This window comes from Pseudopipra pipra, unplaced genomic scaffold, assembly GCF_036250125.1.
Source record: "Pseudopipra pipra isolate bDixPip1 unplaced genomic scaffold, bDixPip1.hap1 HAP1_SCAFFOLD_123, whole genome shotgun sequence".
Taxonomy (NCBI): domain Eukaryota; kingdom Metazoa; phylum Chordata; class Aves; order Passeriformes; family Pipridae; genus Pseudopipra; species Pseudopipra pipra.
In genome coordinates, this window is record NW_026990602.1 from 24018 (window position 1) to 43685 (window position 19668).

General features: G+C 54.4%; 3 long non-coding RNA genes across 4 annotated transcripts; all 3 read left to right on the forward strand.

Annotated features, from left to right (window-relative positions):
- The first annotated feature begins 738 nt into the window (after positions 1 to 738).
- Positions 739 to 1521, forward strand: LOC135408016 (uncharacterized). Its single transcript, XR_010427152.1, has 2 exons — positions 739 to 1058; positions 1159 to 1521. It is a non-coding gene; the product is annotated as an uncharacterized LOC135408016 (long non-coding RNA).
- A 3975-nt stretch (positions 1522 to 5496) lies between these two features.
- On the forward strand, positions 5497 to 6453 carry LOC135408014 (uncharacterized). The gene is made up of 3 exons (XR_010427151.1): positions 5497 to 6132; positions 6222 to 6289; positions 6374 to 6453. It is a non-coding gene; the product is annotated as an uncharacterized LOC135408014 (long non-coding RNA).
- A 1311-nt stretch (positions 6454 to 7764) lies between these two features.
- Positions 7765 to 8608, forward strand: LOC135408019 (uncharacterized). 2 transcript variants are annotated; one of them, XR_010427158.1, is made up of 5 exons: positions 7765 to 8003; positions 8114 to 8175; positions 8269 to 8325; positions 8423 to 8466; positions 8564 to 8608. It is a non-coding gene; the product is annotated as an uncharacterized LOC135408019 (long non-coding RNA). The 2 variants fall into 2 exon arrangements; XR_010427157.1 differs by having other exon boundaries at positions 8269 to 8318.
- The last annotated feature ends 11060 nt before the right edge of the window (positions 8609 to 19668 follow it).

Below are 19668 nucleotides of genomic sequence, written 5' to 3' on the forward strand. Positions count from 1 at the left end.
AAGAACTGGAGTTTCTGGAGAATAAAAGCTGGAGGTGTGCCCCTGATAATCCCCGCCCCGGGTGGTGAGTGGTCTGACTTGCACGGACCGGTGGCCTTGGCCAGGAGCGGTCCTGCCGGACTGTAATTTTAATTTCCTGCCCAGGCTGTAATTTTAATTTCCCTTGGATGCTTGGCAAAGCCCCCCTGGGTGAGCCCTAGTGCCTGGCATGAGCGGAGCGGGCTTCCAGGGAGGTATTCACCTGGTCAGCGTCAGGAACCATCCTCCCTGAAGCCTCGGTGAGTGCTTTTTGTGTGACTGGACAGTGAAGCTGTGTGAATGACCTGGCCGGTGCTCGGTGTAGTCCTAATTAAAGTGTCTTTTACTCTGTGTTCCCAGGCTCCCTCTTTCCCTTCGATTGCCGTGGATGTGCCGGACACCTCTGGCAGGACTAACCCTGTGGCTTTTATGTCCGACGTGCTGTGTGCGTGCAGGTAAGAAAAGCTGGGAGTGCAGTCCCTCTGCTTTGCTTGCTGTGTCTCTTGGGTAGTGATTTTGGAGGGGAATCCCAGAGCGATTTGGTTTGAAGGGGACCTTCAAAGGCCACCCTGCCTTCCGTGGGCAGGGACACCTTCCCCTCTCATCCCCGGCTGGATGCTCCAAGTCCCATCCAGCCTGGCCTGGAACACTTGCAGGGATCCAGGGGCAGCCTCAGGTTCCCTGTGCAGTGTGCATTTAATAGCTCTCCACTGTCATCGTGAAAAATTTTGTCAGCAGGTTTTGTTGGACTTTCTGGCAAGCGGTGCCAGAAAGAACTGGAGTTTCTGGAGAATAAAAGCTGGAGGCGTGCCCCCGATAATCCCCGCCCCGGGTGGTGAGTGGTCTGACTTGCACGGACCGGTGGCCTTGGCCGGGAGCGGTCCTGCGGGAAGCGCCTTTGCCCAGCCTGTAATTTTAATTTCCCTTGGATGCTTGGCAAAGCCCCCCTGGGTGAGCCCCAGTGCCTGGCATGAGCAGAGCGGGCTTCCAGGGAGGTATTCACCTGGTCAGCGTCAGGAACCATCCTAACTGAGGCCTCGGTGAGTGCTTTTTGTGTGACTGGATGGTGAAGCTGTGTGAATGCCCTGGCTAGTGCTCGGTGTAGTCCTAATTAAAGTGTCTTTTACTCTGTGTTCCCAGGCTCCCTCTTTCCCTTCGGTTGCCGTGTGTGTGCCGGACACCTCTGGCAGGACTAACCCTTGGCTTTTATGTCCCACGTGCTGTGCTGTGTGCCTGCAGGTAAGAAAAGCTGGGAGTGCAGTCCCTCTGCTTTGCTTGCTGTGTCTCTCATCAGGTTTTCCAGCCAAGAAGAACAAGGAGAGAGATGAGGGAATCGGGTTCCAATTCCTAATGATTTGGTGGGTGCAGGAATGATTTCTGTGTGTTTTCCAGTCCCTTTTGATTCCTGAGATGATTTTAAAATGATGGCTTTAGCAATCAACTAAATCGTAGATGTTGTTTTTGAGAGGAAATGATGCCAAATAAATGCAGAGTTTTGGGTCAGTTTTTGGGATGATTTGGGTCAGTTTTTGGGGTCAGTTTGGGGTCATTGTTTGGGGTGATTTGGGTCAGTTTTGGGTCAGCTTTTGGGATGATTGGGGTCAGTTTTGGGTCAGCTTTTGGGATGATTGGGGTCAGGTTTTGGGGTCAGTTTTGGGTCAGCTTTTGGGGTGATTTGGGTCTGTTTTGGGTCAATTTTTGGGGAGCACTGGGTGTTACTGGGGGTTGTTTGGGAGCACTGGGTGTTTACTGGGGAGCACTGGGTGTTACTGGGGGTTGTTGAGGAGCACTGGGTGTTACTGGGGTGCACTGGGGAGCACTGGGTGTTACTGAGGGTTGTTGGGGAGCACTGGGCGAGAAAATGAAAAATAAAGAGAATAAAAAATAAACGAAATAAAAAAGGAAATATAAAAAACAAAAGAAAATTAAAAAAAAAGGGGCAAAAAAACTAAAAAGGAAATAAAATGAAAATGAAATAAAGGAGAAAAAAAAAAAAAAAGAAAAAAAAAGAAACCCCTTCTTGGGCACCCAGTTTCCTCTCCTCCCCCCCCTCGAACCGTAAATTGCGGGGCCATCACCCCTAAACTGTGAGAAGGGGACCCCAAAATGTGCTGAGGGAACCCCACGGAGCCGAAAAAGTGGAGGGGGAGCCGCAGTAAGAAAGCGAAGCCGGGCGGTCGGGAGGCGGGGTGGGGGGGAAGCCAAGGTGGCGACGCCGGCGCGTGCGCAGTCGTTGGCAAGACGCCGGCGATCACGTGGTAAGCAAGGGCAGGCAGGAGCGGGACCGGCGACGCATGCGCAGTAGCTCTCGTGCCGGCGCAGCGCTCCCTGCTCGAGTTAAGGGCCGGTTCCGGCGGCAGGGCGGGACTCGCGGTCTCCCGTCTCTCCCGGGGTGTGCGTGGGGGGAATAACATGAAGATTTTTTGGGGTGAAAGCGCAGAAATTAGAGAGGAGGGACGCTAATTTGGGTAAACTCGGTCACCGGAAGTAGAGAGCGACCGAAAGTCCTCCAAGGCCCCGTCCCGGAAGTCCGCCCAGCCCACAGTAAAGATGGCGTCGCAAGGACCGGAACGACCACACTAAAGATGGCGGTTGCGGCCCGGAAATTCGCTCCGACGCCACACTCAAGATGGCGCCGCCAGGACCGGAACTTAGCCGAGGCCACACTGAAGATGGCGGCGAGAGGCCCCCTCGCCTCAGAGAGGCGTTTTTCCAGTTGCCTGACCTCGGCCGCGACCCGGACCCCCGCCCCGCGCCCGCAGCGCCGTCTCGCCGCGCCGCTTCCCGCTGTGGGGACAGGGCGGGGCGCTCGGCGGCGCCGGGTGCGGGCGGCAGTTTCGTGGGCGGCGCTAGGCCGCGGCGTGCGGCGGAGCGTGAGGACCCCAGGCGCTCACGCCGCGCCGCCCGCTAGCCCCGTTCCGCTCCGCTCCGCTCCCGCCCCGCTCCCGCCCCGCTCCCGTCCCCGCCCCGCGGGGGGGGGGATCCGTCCGAGATCATGATCAGCACCCTGGGGGACCCCGCTGGCAACGGGAAAGGTATCCCAGGAACCCCCCGGGAGGGAGCTGGGAGGCTGCTGCCCTTCGGCCCCGATCACAGGTGGATGTAGAAGTGATGGTGCTTAGGGAATGTTGATTGTATTTCCCTGACTTTAGCAACGTGGTCATTAAAAAGAGAAAAATAACAAGTCTATGGAAATCTCCTGCACGTGGGAGCTTGCAGGCTCTGGATTAAACTTGGCTCTCTAATGTTAAAACTGTGGGCGAGGGGCGGTGGCCGAGCAGGGCCAGCGGCGGTGCCGGACGGGGCCGGCCCGGGGGTCCCTTCCCCGCCGGGTCGCAGCCGCGGGACCCGCCCCCGCCCCGCGCGGCCCCTCCCGGCGCGCCCCGCCCGTCCTTGGGGGCTCCGGCCGCTCCCGGCGCTGCCGAGGCTGCCGGGGAGGGACCGGCCTGTGCTGGGGGCACGGGGTTTGTTCCTTGTGTTCGAGGGCGGCAGCGGGAGCGGTGCTGCGGTGCAGGACGTGCCGGGTGACGGCGGGGAAGCCGCGGCGGGGCCCGGGGGCTGCAGCTCTCTGGCTTCCCGACTCGCTTTGTAGACATTTGCCACCTTCAGAGGAGGCACAAATCCCCGCGGAGCTGAGCAAGGGGTACGGGGAATGCAGCTGGGCGCAGCGAGCTGGGGCGGGGCTGTGACCAGGGGAGGGTGTGCGCAGTCCCCCAAAACCAGCCCAAAAGAACCCCAGAGCCCACAGCGAAGCGGAGCGGGCACCTGCCCCTCCCTCCTGCTCGCGCCGACCCGACCCCACCCCCCCGGCTCGCCCCGCCTCGCCCCGCCTCCTCTCCCCGCGCGCCCGCCTGTGGCTCCACCCGTCCTTCTCTCCCCTCCCATGCGGGACAGCCCCAGGTGTGGGCAGTGAGGCTGACAAAGAGGCGGGACAGCCCCAGGTGTGGGCAGTGAGGGTGACAAGGGGCGGGCCGTGCTCCGTGGGGCCCTTTTTATAGGGAGCTTCTGCAGGGGAGCAGTCGATTCCAGGGAATCTCTCAAGCAGTGATGGTGAGAGCATCTCGCAGGGGCTGGGGGAAGCACCTGATGTACCCGGATTATCGCTCGAGGAAGGTGCCGAGGGATGAGCCCTGTTCCAGGAAGCAGCGCAGGAGAGGGGAGCAGCGCACGTGAACAGGTGGGAGAGTGTGGGGGTGCAAAGATGCAGCTCAGACTGGAGGAAGACCTTGGAAGTTTCTTTTATTGATACAGACGTGCAAAGCAGAGAGTGAGGTGGAATATAAACACTGTAGGTGCTCGGGCAGGTGAACCAGGACTTAGGAGAGGAAATCGCTTTCTTGAGCACCTAAAGTTCCAATTGCCTCTCTCAGGAGCAGTCGAGAGGAGTTTCTACTTTGGGGCTGGTCTCCAAAGGCAGGCGCCTGAAACTGCTGTGGGAAGCTTACTGCTGTAACCAGACAGTAATTTCCCCTGATATTTTAGCTACTAAACCCAGCGAGTTTTATTTCCTCTGTGCAGAGCTCTCCACTCTCATTGTAAGGCTATTTTCCCCGGTCCTCACCGCAGGACAGCGGCTCTTTCCCGGTTCAAACCTCGGCACAGCCACCGAACCGGGCGTGGGTCCGTGGAAGCACTTCCTGATTCTCATTATTACCTCACTCCACATCCCCCATCGCGAAGCACCCCGGGAGCTCAGCCCAGCACCGCGGGAGGGTCCCGGCAGCTCCGGGGCTCCTTGCGGCCCCCTCCGCGCCTCGTTCCGGTACCGCCAGGCTCACCCTTGTCCCGCAGGTAGGACGCGGCCACGCCGCGCCGCCCCAGCCGCCGCCGCCGCCGCTCCGCCCCAGCCCCCGCCGCCGCGCCGCTCCCGCCGCCGCCGCCCCGCTCCCCCCATTCCGCTCCAGCCCCCGCCGCTCCAACTCCCGCTATTCTACTCCAGTCCCTCCGCTCCAGCCCCTGCCCGAATCCAATACCAACCCTAAATCCAATACGAACTATAATACCTGCTCACGTTAGGAGTCCTTTTCTCCGTCAGGCTCTTTACCTATCCTGATTTTAAGTCAGAGATGCAAACCAGGTGCTGCTGCTCCCAGAGCCTTTATGCCGTCTTGGATTGGGCTACTCTTTTTCCCCCGGGGCCTCACAGGAAGGGAGGTGGGCACGGCCAGGGGTATATTAACCCCAGCCTTTGCCCAGGGAGGTCATTCAGCAGCCAGGCTTCAATGGGATAAGAGCTCTCCTGTTCTTTTATTGAATGGGACTTCTCAAGCTATTTCTGCTTTATTGAAGCATCAGCTTTGGCATCCAAAGAAGCAGAGCTATATATGGCAATGAAGAGGATTATACTCAAATGCAGGGTTTTTAAATTTAATAATTTTGTGTGCTGTGTTGGTAAGGTGCTTTTGTAATTTATCTTTTTTTCTTTTCCTTAGGAGCCTTCCATCTTTTGGGATCTCCCGATCATCTGAACTGCAGCTTGGCATTTTTTCACCAGTGTTATCTGGTCCTGAGGTGAAGCTACTCTGTGTTGAAGATGGCTACAGACACCCAGGTTTGCAAGTAGTCAGTGGGGGGTTACAGCCCAGAGATGGAGTGAGGGCTGGGGTGCCAGCTTAGGAATTGCCAGGGGTGTTTTGAAGGTAGTATGGGTGGAAAGCAGTGTCCAGGAGCCCCCTAAATGCCTGTGAAGGCATCCACTGACTTTTCAGATGTGCCACTTAAGTTTTCCTCTCATTTACCCAGATATTCCGTGTGATTACAACTGCAGTCTTTGGCTGCAGGCAGTGACCCTGGGTGGTTTGCCAAAAGAGAAGGGAGACTCTTTCAGCTCTCCCTATCTGTCTGGGTGACTTTGGTTAGGGTTTCTTTACCATGTCAGAAGGACAGGGTGTAAAGCAGAGTTGAACAGAAAAGAGGCCAGAGGAGCAGAGCAAGAAGGTGGGTCATCACCTGACATCAGCACAAAGATGTGGCTTTTAGCTCCACATTTATTTGATGTGTTAAGGATTTTGTTGGTTTGGTTTGGTTTTTATTTGTTTTCAGATACAGAGCCCTGGTCCCAGGAGGCTCTAGGCACTGGAGGGGAGGTGATCTGGGTGAGTACTGGTGAGCAAGGTGAGCATTGACTCCGGGACAGGACTAGATGGTCTTTTACAGGTGTTGTGGTGAATCTGTGCACGTGCTTTGTTTCTTGTGTTTTCCAGGGGTTCTGCCACCTTCTAACAGACAGTCCAATGCTTCAGGGACCCTGTCGGTAAGAGGTCCAGGAGAGGTAGGTAGGAGCTCCCACAGGAAAGCCATCCTTTCAGGCAGTATCTCAGTGTGTACATTTCCTTTTGGCTTTTTTACTTTGCAGAGAATGTGTGCAGCCTCAGAGGGCTGGAGCCACCTGCCAATTAGGTGTGATGGTCTTCAGCTGTCCTGGTGAGTAATCCCCCTAGTACTACGAGGCTCATCAATTAAGGCTTGACCTTTTCCAGTTGCGGGTGCCATCCGGCCTGCCTTTGGCAGAGAAGGAGCATTCAGGTTGAGTCAGGGAGGTAATGAGGAGGTCCTGGGGTCTCCCTTACTTTCAGAAACACCATGTAACTTTTTTTCTCACTCACCCAGGTACAGCAGATGGTGACGGCAGCAGCCTCCAACTCGGGTCAGAGCCAGTGGCCTGAGAACCTCTCAGCTCAGGGGAGGGTGAGTAGCCAATTGCGGGGTTATCACCCACGTGCTTCTGGACTCTTGCGTCAGTTTCGGTTTTCTTTCTCGTAGCGACCGAGTCAGGGATTGCACGACCCTGTGAGCCAGCCAGGCGTCCTTCCTTTGCATCGAAGATGGATTCACATCCCCGACTATGGGAAAGATAAGTGGAGGACTCCCACCTGGAGAGGGGATGAGAGCTGGGTCCAGTTTTATGGTTAGGAGGGAGGGATTTTCAAGTGAGCAGAGGGCAAAGGGTCTGCCCTAACAGGCCCTTGGCACACATAGGAGGAGCAGTTTACTTTTCATCAGTGGAGTAGGATGTGCAGGGCAGAGCCATTCAGGTTTGTGTCATGTCCTTTGTCCGGTCTGTGTTTCGTGTCTTACACTTCATAATCACCGTGTCTTTGCTTTCTGCCCTCAAAGTTATTATCTGAGATGTCAAGGCATCATTCCTAGGGTCTTGAACCTTTGCACTGCCCAACCCAGTGCCCATACTATCCATTCTTTGGCTCGCTAGCTTGGACGTGCATCAGAATTGCATCTGAGAAGTGTCAGGTCAGGTGTCTTTTACAGCCTCCTTACAGGTTGTATCAGTGGCTGTGCCGTGCAGTCATCCCTTGTCATCCCACCTAGGACTTGTGAGAATCTAAGAAGATTCTGAACATAGCATTGTCTCTCATCCATCTTAGCAATTTTGAAGGCAGTTCTTGTCCCAGGCCATTCTGTTAGAGTGTGTTTTCAGGCTCCTCAGAGCCTCCTCCGTTCAGTCTCGCCGTATCCTCCGTCTTCTCGTGCGGTAGCACATCCATTTTGGCGTCATTCCTTTCTCAGAGTTCTCTCTCCTCGTTGCACCACAGCACTTGTCTGGAAATGTGTCCTTAGAGTTTGTGTTGGGCCTGGAACTGCTCTGCCCTGCAGTGTAGACTTGGGGGTAGGTGGAGTAGAAAGGAGACTTTCCATTTACCCTGTGATAGGCTCAGCCACTCAGGACAGCAGTTCTCTGGTCCTCCTGGAGGCAGCCCCTGCCTGCAGCGTGTGTGCAGTAACGAGAGTGGGCTTGTCCAGGGCCAATGGGAGCGGTACGGCAGGGCCCTTAAAGTTAGGTCAGTGTTTGTTTGTGCAGGCTGTCTTTGGACCCCAGAGGGCTTGTCTAAGGAGAAATTAGAATTGCACAGCAGTTAATGTTGCCCTGTCTATATGGCTGACTTTGCTAACTCATTTCTTTGCAGCATCAGAGAGGCTGGATGTAAAGCAGAGATGAACAGAGGAGGCTGGAGGAGCACAGTCAGAAGGTGGGTTGTCATGTGAGGTCAGAGCCAAGACATGACTTTTGGCCCTAGGTTTACTTGATCATTTGGATGGTTTCTTGGTTTAGTTTTGGTTTTTTGGGGTTTTTTTTAAGATGCAGAGCCCTCAGCCCAGCAGACGATAGGCACCAGAGGGAAGGTGAGCCCGGTGAGCAAGGTGAGCAGTGACTGCAGGGCAAAACTAGCTGCTCTTTTGGAGGTGGTGTATTTGTGGTGAATCTGTGTACATACTTGTTTTTTTGTTCTACAGGCAGTGCACAGACTTCTAACGTGCAGTCCAACGTGACAGGGACCCTGCCTGTAAGAGGTCACAGTCAAGGGGTGTCAGACAGAAACTGCCATGGGAGCAGCAAACTCTTGGACAGTATCTAACTACTCACACTTGCCTCTCGGTTTTTTTGCAGGAGATGTAGGCAGCCTCAGATGGCCGAAGCCAACTCACAGTGAGGTGACGGACACAGTTTGGTTCTCTGGAGCTGTCCTTGTAGGTAATCTCCGAGTATTGAAAAGATCAGCAATGAAGCATTGAGCTTTTTGGATTGCAGGTGCCATCCAGCTAACCTTTGGGAGCCGATGAGCATTGGAGGTGAGTCGGGGAGGCAGCAGGAGGAGCAGGAATCCACAGCAGCTGTAGAGATGCTGTCTAATTTTGTTTCTCTCTTGCTCATGTATCCCAGGAGATGACAGCACATTGTCCAAGACTGGTCAGAGTCAGCAACCCGAGGACCTGCCTCGGTGACAGTGAGTAGAGGGATCCTGGGGGCTGGGGCCACGTGTCACACTACTCAGATATGGTGTCTGGTTTTCTTTCTCGCAGTTGACTCCGAGTAGTCTGACGATGGCAGGTGGCAGGAACCTCTGAGGCAGCCCAGGTGCCCCTCCTCTGCATCAAAGCTGGATTGGCATCCCCTGCTCTCGGAAAGATAAGTGCAGGGCAAAGACCCAGAGAGGGGTTGGGAGTGGGTGCAAGTCTGTGCCTGGCCTGGAGGGATTTTTGAAATGAGTCCGGTGAAAGGGGTATCCTGTGACAGGTTATTGGGACGCATCAAAGGAAGAGCTTACTTTTTATCATGGGATTCCCATTTGCCGGGCAGAGCAGTTCCGGTCTGTGTCACGTCCTTTGTCTCGTCCATGTTTTGTGTCCTTCATCTCTTAATTGTGTCACATGGTGTGTGTTGTCACAGGTGTGGGGTGTCTCACTTGGGGTCAGCCTGGAACTGCTCTGCCCTGCTGTGTGGATCAGTGGGTAGATGGAATATGGCTCCGAGTCTCAGGTGAACATGTCAGTTCCCTTAGACAGTGGAGCTGATGGCTGTCCAGTCTGTGAGCAGGATGGTCTTGCGATGCCCTGCTTGGGTGTATAGAGTCCCGACTGGGTAGAGTAGGAACCAGTGTCTAGGGTTTAGAGGTTTTTGGCTTTCGTTGTGAGCAATCCCTACATGTTTGAGAGCTGAGTGTTTGAGCATTTGCCCATTTCATTTGCAGGGTCGGTCTTGGGAGCAGCTGAAGAGAGAGGAGCCTTGTAGGTGAGTTGGGGAGGCAGCAGGAGGAGCGGGGATCCACTGCAGCTTTAGAGATGCCCTCTAATTTTGTCTCTCGCTCACTCAGGTATCCCGGAAGATGACAGCACGTTGTCCAAGTCTGGTCAGTGACACGAGGACCTGCCTTGGTGACAGTGAGTAGTGGGATCGTGGGGGCTGGGGCCAAGTGCCACACTACTCAGATATGGTGTCTGGTTTTCTTTCTTGCAGCTGACTCCTAGTAGTCTGACTATGGCAGGATCCTCTGAGCCAGCCCAGGTGCTCCTCTGCATCAAAGCTGGATTGGCATCCCCTGCTCTCGGAAAGATAAGTGCAGGGCAAAGACCCAGAGAGTAGTTGGGAGTGGGTGCAAGTCTGTGCCTGGCCTGGAGGGATTTTTGAAATGAGTCCGGTGCAGGGGGTATCCTGTGACAGGTTCTTTGGACGCATCAAAGGAAGGGCTTACTTTTTATCATGGGATTCATGTTTTGCAGGGCAGAGCAGTTCTGGTGTGGGTCATGTCCTTTGTCTCGTGGTGTTTTGTGTCCCATGGTGTGTGTGGTCACAGGTGTGGGGTGTCTCACTTGGGGTCAGCCTGGACCTGCTCTGCCCTGCTGCGTGGATCAGTGGGTAGATGGAATATGGCTCCGAGTCTCAGGTGAACATGTCAGTTCCCTTAGACAGTGGAGCTGATGGCTGTCCAGTCTGTGAGCAGGATGGTCTTGCGATGCCCTGCTTGGGTGTATAGAGTCCTGGCTAGGTAGAGTAGGAACAAGTGTGTAGGGTTTAGAGGTTTTTGGCTTTCGTTGTGAGCAATCCCTAAATGTTTGAGAGCTGAGTGTTTGAGCTTTTGCCCATTTCATTTGTAGGGGCGGTCTTGGGTGCAGCTGAAGAGAGAGGAGCCTTGTAGGTGAGTTGGGGAGGCAGCAGGAGGAACGGGGATCCACTGCAGCTTTAGAGAGGCCTTCTAAGTTTGTGTCTCCCTCCCTCAGGTATCCCGGAACGTGAGATCCACAGTGTCCAACTCCGGTCAGGGCCTGGGTGCTGGTGAGTAGGGGGATCACTGGGGTTTGAGCCCCATGCCACAAAACTCACGTATTGCTTGTGGTTTTCTTTCTCGCAGCTGACTCCTAGTAGTGTGACGATGGCAAGAACCTCTGAGGCAGCCCAGGTGCTCCTCCTCTGCATCAAAGCTGGATTGGCATCCCCTGCTCTCGGAAAGATAAGTGCAGGGCAAAGACCCAGAGAGGGGTTGGGAGTGGGTGCAAGTCTGTGCCTGGCCTGGAGGGATTTTTGAAATGAGTCCGGTGCAGGGGGTATCCTGTGACAGGTTCTTTGGACGCATCAAAGGAAGGGCTTACTTTTTATCATGGGATTCACATGTGCAGGGCAGAGCGGTTCTGGTGTGTGTCACATCCTTTCTCTCGTGCGTGTTTTGTGTCACATGGTGTGTGTTGTCACAGGTGTGGGGTGTCTCACTTGGGGTCAGCCTGGACCTGCTCTGCCCTTCTCCGTGGATCAGTGGGTAGATACAATATTGCTCAGAGTCTCACATCAACATGTCAGTTCCCTTAGACAGTGGAGCCGATGGCTGTCCAGTCTGTGAGCAGGATGGTCTTGCGATGCCCTGCTTGGGTGTATAGAGTCCCGGCTAGGTAGAGTAGGAACCAGTGTCTAGGGTTTAGAGGTTTTTGGCTTTCGTTGTGAGCAATCCCTACATGTTTGAGAGCTGAGTGTTTGAGCATTTGCCCATTTCATTTGCAGGGTCGGTCTTGGGAGCAGCTGAAGAGAGAGGAGCCTTGTAGGTGAGTTGGGGAGGCAGCAGGAGGAGCGGGGATCCACTGCAGCTTTAGAGATGCCCTCTAATTTTGTCTCTCTCGCTCCCTCAGGTATCCCAGAAGATGACAGCACGTTGTCCAAGTCTGGTCAGTGACCCGAGGACCTGCCTCGGTGACAGTGAGTAGAGGGATCATGGGGGCTGGGGCCACGTGCCACACTACTCAGATATGGTGTCTGGTTTTCTTTCTCGCAGTTGACTCCGAGTAGTCTGACGATGGCAGGAACCTCTGAGGCAGCCCAGGTGCCCCTCCTCTGCATCAAAGATGGCTTCGCATCCCCAGCTCTTGGCAAGATAAGTGCAGGGCAAAGACCCAGAGAGTGGTTGGGAGTGGGTGCAAGTCTGTGCCTGGCCTGGAGGGATTTTTGAAATGAGTCCGGTGCAGGGGGTATCCTGTGACAGGTTCTTTGGACGCATCAAAGGAAGGGCTTACTTTTTATCATGGGATTCCCGTGTGCCGGGCAGAGCAGTTCCGGTCTGTTTCATGTCCTTTGTCTCGTCCATGTTTTGTGTCCTTCGTCTCTTAATTGTGTCACGTGGTGTGTGTTGTCACAGGTGTGGGGTGTCTCACTTGGGGTCAGCCTGGAACTGCTCTGCCCTGCTGCGTGGATCAGTGGGTAGGTACAATATTGCTCAGAGTCTCACATCCACATGTCAGTTCCCTTAGACAGTGGAGCCGATGGCTGTCCAGTCTGTGAGCAGGATGGTCTTGCGATGCCCTGCTTGGGTGTATAGAGTCCCGACTGGGTAGAGCAGGAACCAGTGTCTAGGGTTTAGAGGTTTTTGGCTTTCGTTGTGAGCAATCCCTACATGTTTGAGAGCTGAGTGTTTGAGCATTTGCCCATTTCATTTGCAGGGTCGGTCTTGGGAGCAGCTGAAGAGAGAGGAGCCTTGTAGGTGAGTTGGGAAGGCAGCAGAAGGAACGGGGATCCACTGCAGCTTTAGAGATGCCTTCTAAGTTTGTGTCTCCCTCACTCAGGTATCCCGGAATGTGAGATCCACAGTGTCCAACTCCGGTCAGTGCCTGGGTGCTGGTGAGTAGGGGGATCACTGGGGTTTGAGCCCCATGCCACACAACTCACGTATTGCTTGTGGTTTTCTTTCTCGCAGCTGACTCGTAGTAATCTGACGATGACAGGAACCTCTGAGGCAGCCCAGGTGCCCCTCCTCTGCATCAAAGATGGCTTCGCATCCCCAGCTCTTGGCAAGATAAGTGCAGGGCAAAGACCCAGAGAGTAGTTGGGAGTGGGTGCAAGTCTGTGCCTGGCCTGGAGGGATTTTTGAAATGAGTCCGGTGCAGGGGGTATCCTGTGACAGGTTCTTTGGACGCATCAAAGGAAGGGCTTACTTTTTATCATGGGATTCACGTTTTGCAGGGCAGAGCAGTTCTGGTGTGGGTCATGTCCTTTGTCTCGTGGTGTTTTGTGTCCCATGGTGTGTGTGGTCACAGGTGTGGGGTGTCTCACTTGGGGTCAGCCTGGACCTGCTCTGCCCTGCTGCGTGGATCAGTGGGTAGATGGAATATGGCTCCGAGTCTCAGGTGAACATGTCAGTTCCCTTAGACAGTGGAGCCGATGGCTGTCCAGTCTGTGAGCAGGATGGTCTTGCGATGCCCTGCTTGGGTGTATAGAGTCCCGACTGGGTAGAGGAGGAACCAGTGTGTAGGGTTTAGAGGTTTTTGGCTTTCGTTGTGAGCAATCCCTACATGTTTGAGAGCTGAGTGTTTGAGCATTTGCCCATTTCATTTGCAGGGTCGGTCTTGGGAGCAGCTGAAGAGAGAGGAGCCTTGTAGGTGAGTTGGGGAGGCAGCAGGAGGAGGGGGGATCCACTGCAGCTTTAGAGATGCCCTCTAATTTTGTCTCTCGCTCACTCAGGTATCCCAGAAGATGACAGCACGTTGTCCAAGTCTGGTCAGTGACACGAGGACCTGCCTTGGTGACAGTGAGTAGTGGGATCATGGGGGCTGGGGCCAAGTGCCACACTACTCAGATATGGTGTCTGGTTTTCTTTCTCGCAGCTGACTCCTAGTAATCTGACGATTACAGGAACCTCTGAGGCAGCCCAGGTGCTCCTCCTCTGCATCAAAGCTGGATTGGCATCCCCTGCTCTCGGAAAGATAAGTTCAGGGCAAAGACCCAGAGAGGGGTTGGGAGTGGGTGCAAGTCTGTGCCTGGCCTGGAGGGATTTTTGCAATTATTCTGGTGCAGGGGGTATCCTGTGACAGGTTCTTTGGACGCATCAAAGGAAGGGCTTACTTTTTATCATGGGATTCACGTTTTGCAGGGCAGAGCAGTTCTGGTGTGGGTCATGTCCTTTGTCTCGTGGTGTTTTGTGTCCCATGGTGTGTGTGGTCACAGGTGTGGGGTGTCTCACTTGGGGTCAGCCTGGACCTGCTCTGCCCTGCTGCGTGGATCAGTGGGTAGATGGAATATGGCTCCGAGTCTCAGGTGAACATGTCAGTTCCCTTAGACAGTGGAGCTGATGGCTGTCCAGTCTGTGAGCAGGATGGTCTTGCGATGCCCTGCTTGGGTGTATAGAGTCCTGGCTAGGTAGAGTAGGAACAAGTGTGTAGGGTTTAGAGGTTTTTGGCTTTCGTTGTGAGCAATCCCTAAATGTTTGAGAGCTGAGTGTTTGAGCTTTTGCCCATTTCATTTGTAGGGGCGGTCTTGGGAGCAGCTGAAGAGAGAGGAGCCTTGTAGGTGAGTTGGGGAGGCAGCAGGAGGAACGGGGATCCACTGCAGCTTTAGAGATGCCTTCTAAGTTTGTGTCTCCCTCCCTCAGGTATCCCGGAACGTGAGATCCACAGTGTCCAACTCCGGTCAGGGCCTGGGTGCTGGTGAGTAGGGGGATCACTGGGGTTTGAGCCCCATGCCACAAAACTCACGTATTGCTTGTGGTTTTCTTTCTCGCAGCTGACTCCTAGTAGTGTGACGATGGCAAGAACCTCTGAGGCAGCCCAGGTGCTCCTCCTCTGCATCAAAGCTGGATTGGCATCCCCTGCTCTCGGAAAGATAAGTGCAGGGCAAAGACCCAGAGAGGGGTTGGGAGTGGGTGCAAGTCTGTGCCTGGCCTGGAGGGATTTTTGAAATGAGTCCGGTGCAGGGGGTATCCTGTGACAGGTTCTTTGGACGCATCAAAGGAAGGGCTTACTTTTTATCAAGGGATTCACATGTGCAGGGCAGAGCGGTTCTGGTGTGTGTCACATCCTTTCTCTCGTGCGTGTTTTGTGTCACGTGGTGTGTGTTGTCACAGGTGTGGGGTGTCTCACTTGGGGTCAGCCTGGACCTGCTCTGCCCTGCTGCGTGGATCAGTGGGTAGATACAATATTGCTCAGAGTCTCACATCAACATGTCAGTTCCCTTAGACAGTGGAGCCGATGGCTGTCCAGTCTGTGAGCAGGATGGTCTTGCGATGCCCTGCTTGGGTGTATAGAGTCCCGACCGGGTAGAGTAGGAACCAGTGTGTAGGGTTTAGAGGTTTTTGGCTTTCGTTGTGAGCAATCCCTACATGTTTGAGAGCTGAGTGTTTGAGCATTTGCCCCTTTCATTTGCAGGGTTGGTCTTGGGAGCAGCTGAAGAGAGAGGAGCCTTGTAGGTGAGTTGGGGAGGCAGCAGGAGGAGGGGGGATCCACTGCAGCTTTAGAGATGCCCTCTAATTTTGTCTCTCGCTCACTCAGGTATCCCAGAAGATGACAGCACGTTGTCCAAGTCTGGTCAGTGACCGGAGGACCTGCCTCGGTGACAGTGAGTAGTGGGATCATGGGGGCTGGGGCCAAGTGCCACACTACTCAGATATGGTGTCTGGTTTTCTTTCTCGCAGCTGACTCCTAGTAATCTGACGATGACAGGAACCTCTGAGGCAGCCCAGGTGCCCCTCCTCTGCATCAAAGCTGGATTGGCATCCCCTGCTCTCGGAAAGATAAGTGCAGGGCAAAGACCCAGAGAGGGGTTGGGAGTGGGTGCAAGTCTGTGCCTGACCTGGAGGGATTTTTGCAATTATTCTGGTGCAGGGGGTATCCTGTGACAGGTTCTTTGGACGCATCAAAGGAAGGGCTTACTTTTTATCATGGGATTCACGTTTTGCAGGGCAGAGCAGTTCTGGTGTGGGTCATGTCCTTTGTCTCGTGGTGTTTTGTGTCCCATGGTGTGTGTGGTCACAGGTGTGGGGTGTCTCACTTGGGGTCAGCCTGGACCTGCTCTGCCCTGCTGCGTGGATCAGTGGGTAGATGGAATATGGCTCCGAGTCTCAGGTGAACATGTCAGTTCCCTTAGACAGTGGAGCTGATGGCTGTCCAGTCTGTGAGCAGGATGGTCTTGCGATGCCCTGCTTGGGTGTATAGAGTCCCAGCTAGGTAGAGTAGGAACCAGTGTGTAGGGTTTAGAGGTTTTTGGCTTTCGTTGTGAGCAATCCCTAAATGTTTGAGAGCTGAGTGTTTGAGCTTTTGCCCATTTCATTTGTAGGGGCGGTCTTGGGAGCAGCTGAAGAGAGAGGAGCCTTGTAGGTGAGTTGGGGAGGCAGCAGGAGGAGCGGGGATCCACTGCAGCTTTAGAGATGCCCTCTAATTTTGTCTCTCTCGCTCTCTCAGGTATCCCAGAAGATGACAGCACGTTGTCCAAGTCTGGTCAGTGACCCGAGGACCTGCCTCGGTGACAGTGAGTAGAGGGATCATGGGGGCTGGGGCCACGTGCCACACTACTCAGATATGGTGTCTGGTTTTCTTTCTCGCAGTTGACTCCGAGTAGTCTGACGATGGCAGGAACCTCTGAGGCAGCCCAGGTGCCCCTCCTCTGCATCAAAGATGGCTTCGCATCCCCAGCTCTTGGCAAGATAAGTGCAGGGCAAAGACCCAGAGAGTGGTTGGGAGTGGGTGCAAGTCTGTGCCTGGCCTGGAGGGATTTTTGAAATGAGTCCGGTGCAGGGGGTATCCTGTGACAGGTTCTTTGGACGCATCAAAGGAAGGGCTTACTTTTTATCATGGGATTCCCGTGTGCCGGGCAGAGCAGTTCCGGTCTGTGTCACGTCCTTTGTCTCGTCCATGTTTTGTGTCCTTCGTCTCTTAATTGTGTCACGTGGTGTGTGTTGTCACAGGTGTGGGGTGTCTCACTTGGGGTCAGCCTGGAACTGCTCTGCCCTGCTGCGTGGATCAGTGGGTAGATACAATATTGCTCCGAGTCTCACATCCACATGTCAGTTCCCTTAGACAGTGGAGCCGATGGCTGTCCAGTCGGTGAGCAGGATGGTCTTGCGATGCCCTGCTTGGGTGTATAGAGTCCTGGCTAGGTAGAGTAGGAACAAGTGTGTAGGGTTTAGAGGTTTTTGGCTTTCGTTGTGAGCAATCCCTAAATGTTTGAGAGCTGAGTGTTTGAGCTTTTGCCCATTTCATTTGTAGGGGCGGTCTTGGGAGCAGCTGAAGAGAGAGGAGCCTTGTAGGTGAGTTGGGGAGGCAGCAGGAGGAACGGGGATCCACTGCAGCTTTAGAGATGCCTTCTAAGTTTGTGTCTCCCTCACTCAGGTATCCCGGAACGTGAGATCCACAGTGTCCAACTCCGGTCAGGGCCTGGGTGCTGGTGAGTAGGGGGATCACTGGGGTTTGAGCCCCATGCCACAAAACTCACATATTGCTTGTGGTTTTCTTTCTCGCAGCTGACTCCTAGTAGTGTGACGATGGCAAGAACCTCTGAGGCAGCCCAGGTGCTCCTCCTCTGCATCAAAGCTGGATTGGCATCCCCTGCTCTCGGAAAGATAAGTGCAGGGCAAAGACCCAGAGAGGGGTTGGGAGTGGGTGCAAGTCTGTACCTGGCCTGGAGGGATTTTTGAAATGAGTCCGGTGCAGGGGGTATCCTGTGACAGGTTCTTTGGACGCATCAAAGGAAGGGCTTACTTTTTATCAAGGGATTCACATGTGCAGGGCAGAGCGGTTCTGGTGTGTGTCACATCCTTTCTCTCGTGCGTGTTTTGTGTCACAGGGTGTATGTTGTCACAGGTGTGGGGTGTCTCACTTGGGGTCAGCCTGGACCTGCTCTGCCCTTCTCCGTGGATCAGTGGGTAGATACAATATTGCTCCGAGTCTCACATCAACATGTCAGTTCCCTTAGACAGTGGAGCCGATGGCTGTCCAGTCTGTGAGCAGGATGGTCTTGCGATGCCCTGCTTGGGTGTATAGAGTCCCGACCGGGTAGAGTAGGAACCAGTGTGTAGGGTTTAGAGGTTTTTGGCTTTCGTTGTGAGCAATCCCTACATGTTTGAGAGCTGAGTGTTTGAGCATTTGCCCATTTCATTTGCAGGGTCGGTCTTGGGAGCAGCTGAAGAGAGAGGAGCCTTGTAGGTGAGTTGGGGAGGCAGCAGGAGGAGGGGGGATCCACTGCAGCTTTAGAGATGCCCTCTAATTTTGTCTCTCGCTCACTCAGGTATCCCAGAAGATGACAGCACGTTGTCCAAGTCTGGTCAGTGACCGGAGGACCTGCCTCGGTGACAGTGAGTAGTGGGATCATGGGGGCTGGGGCCAAGTGCCACACTACTCAGATATGGTGTCTGGTTTTCTTTCTCGCAGCTGACTCCTAGTAATCTGACGATGACAGGAACCTCTGAGGCAGCCCAGGTGCCCCTCCTCTGCATCAAAGCTGGATTGGCATCCCCTGCTCTCGGAAAGATAAGTGCAGGGCAAAGACCCAGAGAGGGGTTGGGAGTGGGTGCAAGTCTGTGCCTGGCCTGGAGGGATTTTTGCAATTATTCTGGTGCAGGGGGTATCCTGTGACAGGTTCTTTGGACGCATCAAAGGAAGGGCTTACTTTTTATCATGGGATTCACGTTTTGCAGGGCAGAGCAGTTCTGGTGTGGGTCATGTCCTTTGTCTCGTGGTGTTTTGTGTCCCATGGTGTGTGTGGTCACAGGTGTGGGGTGTCTCACTTGGGGTCAGCCTGGACCTGCTCTGCCCTGCTGCGTGGATCAGTGGGTAGATGGAATATGGCTCCGAGTCTCAGGTGAACATGTCAGTTCCCTTAGACAGTGGAGCTGATGGCTGTCCAGTCTGTGAGCAGGATGGTCTTGCGATGCCCTGCTTGGGTGTATAGAGTCCCAGCTAGGTAGAGTAGGAACCAGTGTGTAGGGTTTAGAGGTTTTTGGCTTTCGTTGTGAGCAATCCCTAAATGTTTGAGAGCTGAGTGTTTGAGCTTTTGCCCATTTCATTTGTAGGGGCGGTCTTGGGAGCAGCTGAAGAGAGAGGAGCCTTGTAGGTGAGTTGGGGAGGCAGCAGGAGGAGCGGGGATCCACTGCAGCTTTAGAGATGCCCTCTAATTTTGTCTCTCTCGCTCTCTCAGGTATCCCAGAAGATGACAGCACGTTGTCCAAGTCTGGTCAGTGACCCGAGGACCTGCCTCGGTGACAGTGAGTAGAGGGATCATGGGGGCTGGGGCCACGTGCCACACTACTCAGATATGGTGTCTGGTTTTCTTTCTCGCAGTTGACTCCGAGTAGTCTGACGATGGCAGGAACCTCTGAGGCAGCCCAGGTGCCCCTCCTCTGCATCAAAGATGGCTTCGCATCCCCAGCTCTTGGCAAGATAAGTGCAGGGCAAAGACCCAGAGAGTGGTTGGGAGTGGGTGCAAGTCTGTGCCTGGCCTGGAGGGATTTTTGAAATGAGTCCGGTGCAGGGGGTATCCTGTGACAGGTTCTTTGGACGCATCAAAGGAAGGGCTTACTTTTTATCATGGGATTCCCGTGTGCCGGGCAGAGCAGTTCCGGTCTGTGTCACGTCCTTTGTCTCGTCCATGTTTTGTGTCCTTCGTCTCTTAATTGTGTCACGTGGTGTGTGTTGTCACAGGTGTGGGGTGTCTCACTTGGGGTCAGCCTGGAACTGCTCTGCCCTGCTGCGTGGATCAGTGGGTAGATACAATATTGCTCCGAGTCTCACATCCACATGTCAGTTCCCTTAGACAGTGGAGCTGATGGCTGTCCAGTCTGTGAGCAGGATGGTCTTGCGATGCCCTGCTTGGGTGTATAGAGTCCCAGCTAGGTAGAGTAGGAACCAGTGTGTAGGGTTTAGAGGTTTTTGGCTTTCGTTGTGAGCAATCCCTACGTGTTTGAGAGCTGAGTGTTTGAGCTTTTGCCCATTTCATTTGTAGGGTCGGTCTTGGGAGCAGCTGAAGAGAGAGGAGCCTTGTAGGTGAGTTGGGGAGGCAGCAGGAGGAACGGGGATCCACTGCAGCTTTAGAGATGCCTTCTAAGTTTGTGTCTCCCTCCCTCAGGTATCCCGGAACGTGAGATCCACAGTGTCCAACTCCGGTCAGGGCCTGGG